The following is a 2,441-nucleotide window of genomic DNA, read 5'->3' as shown; positions in this document are numbered from 1 at the left end:
AAATAACACTTATCGCTCGAAAGCTAACCCAACACCATATTAAACAGGCTGCATTATACCCAACAGGAGTTATAAATATTTCACATTCCAATGTTCTTCACATAGAGGAAAATGTTATTTTAAATGTATATATATTTTATATATATATATATATATTTATATATATATATATATATATATATATATATATATACACGGAATATATAAAATAAATATTTTAAAAATAAAAATATGTTTTTTTCTATGTGAAGAACATTGGAATGTAAAATATGTGTGCAGGCACCAATTAGCAGCAGCTCCCACTAGCATATGATATGTGCGTATTCATTTTTTAACAAGGGATACTAAGAGAAAGAAGCACATTTGAAAATGGAAGTGAAATTAAAAGTGTCTTAAAATGACATGCTCTATCTGAATCATATATACCAGAATATGAGGGGGCGCTCTATTGTTCTATATATAGATATAATTTTATATCCATTCAGTACACTTAATATTCAAAAAAACATTGAAATTTGCATACAAAAACATATGTTAATATATCTTATTAATCAAACCATAAGATCTAGTGGTCATGGATAGAAGTAGAATATATCTAGGGAGAGAGAGAGCGCTGAAACAATTCACCTCAAAGTATACAGGTTGATATCAAAAAATCCCCAGATAAAATTGATGATTGAAATCTATGTAAATAGTCTTCCTGCGCTAAAGGCCAGATTATGTGGACCTAAAGCTAAAACATTTGAGGTGACACTGAATAGATGGAAATGATCACTCAGGACATAAAATATGTTAAATATGAGCTAATATTTATTATTGATAAAAGAGATGATTAAAATATTTTCTTTGAAAATTTATTAGTAAAATAATTTTTTAAATTTTTTTTTAAAAAATTGATTAAAAATAGAATTTAATTGAATTTTGTATTAAAAAGCTGATATAATAATGCTTTTCAGCAAAAATAAAAAAACTCAGTTATGCTCCTCTCCACGGAAATCCTTAGTAAAAGGCGAAAGATTTGTGCGTTCTGAAGAGAAACCAGAGTATACTCTGGTTTCTCTTCAGAACGCACAAATCTTTCGCCTTTTACTAAGGATTTCCGTGGAGAGGAGCATAACTGAGTTTTTTTATTTTTGCTGAAAAACATTATTATATCAGCTTTTTAATACAAAATTCAATTAAATTCTATTTTTAATCAATTTTTAAAAAAAAAAAATTTAAAAAATTATTTTACTAATAAATTTTCAAAGAAAATATTTTAATCATCTCTTTTATCAATAATAAATATTAGCTCATATTTAACATATTTTATGTCCTGAGTGATCATTTCCATCTATTCAGTGTCACCTCAAATGTTTTAGCTTTAGGTCCACATAATCTGGCCTTTAGCGCAGGAAGACTATTTACATAGATTTCAATCATGGATAGAAGTAGTCCCAACAGAGAGTCCCAATTAGGGTATCGAATTAGAAAAGATATAGTAAATCCGATATAAACAGATAATACAACTCTGTAGATGGGGTACAGATAATCAGCTGCTCTCCTCCTCACAGGCTTGTCCGGAAGTAGCTAAAGAATAACTAGAAAATAGAGGGGCGCCTCATGTGTGCTAAAGAATAACGAGAAAATAGAGGGGCGGCTCCCCTGCACTGTTCCATCTGCACCTGGAGAGGGTTAGCTGTTACACCCCAAATTACCAGCCTGCTTCTACCAGTACATAAGTGTACTTGGGCTAAATGTGAGTACCCATTTGGCATTGCCTGTTTGAATGATTTATCCTAACATACTGATGCACACATGAGGCGTCCCTCTATTTTCTCGTTATTCTCTATCTGAATCATGCAAGTTTAATTTTGACTTTCCTATCCCTTTAAGGTGCGTTATGCAAATATTAAATATTGGAAAAATATAAATAATAATTTCTGTAGATGTTATTAAAAATTCTAAAAAATAATTTGAGTAGGTATGCGTATTTTACAGTAACTTTAATAATTATTATTAATATTTTATATTTTGTATTTATATAACGCACCTTAAGATAACTAATTCTTCATGTGGGCTAACCCCACACTGTGCTAGACATACAGTGTGAAACCTGATGTGCGTTATGCATATTTTACATTCCAGTGTCCTCATAGAAAAAAAAATATTCCAAACTTGCTGAAGCCAGGCCAATTTTCAGCTTTGCCCAACACCTGGTCATCTAATGGATAGACGGAGAGATAGAGAGGCCTACAAGCCACAGTGTCTCGCACACACTGTGAAATTTGGTGGAGGATTGGTGATGATCTGGGAGTGCTTCAGCAAGGCTGGAATCAGGCAGATTCCTCTTTGTGAAGGACTCAAACCACAAACAAGGTGATCCTTGCTTACGTCTGCTCTGACAATGTTCACCAACTCTAAGGATTGTTTTTTTCCAGCAGGACAGTGTTCCATGCCAC

The 2,441-nt window shown here is 32.0% G+C and overlaps 2 non-coding genes across 2 annotated transcripts; one reads left to right on the top strand and one right to left on the bottom strand.

The window, feature by feature from the left end:
• Positions 1–931: 931 nt before the first annotated feature.
• LOC128658553 (U5 spliceosomal RNA) lies at positions 932–1,047 on the bottom strand. Its single transcript, XR_008402232.1, has one exon. It is a non-coding gene; the product is annotated as a U5 spliceosomal RNA (small nuclear RNA).
• Positions 1,046–1,157, top strand: LOC128658552 (U5 spliceosomal RNA). The gene has a single exon (XR_008402231.1). It is a non-coding gene; the product is annotated as a U5 spliceosomal RNA (small nuclear RNA).
• The last annotated feature ends 1,284 nt before the right edge of the window (positions 1,158–2,441 follow it).

The sequence above is a fragment of the Bombina bombina genome, chromosome 4 (assembly GCF_027579735.1).
Source record: "Bombina bombina isolate aBomBom1 chromosome 4, aBomBom1.pri, whole genome shotgun sequence".
In the NCBI taxonomy this organism is placed as follows: domain Eukaryota; kingdom Metazoa; phylum Chordata; class Amphibia; order Anura; family Bombinatoridae; genus Bombina; species Bombina bombina.
This window is presented reverse-complemented; position numbering and strand designations above follow the sequence as displayed.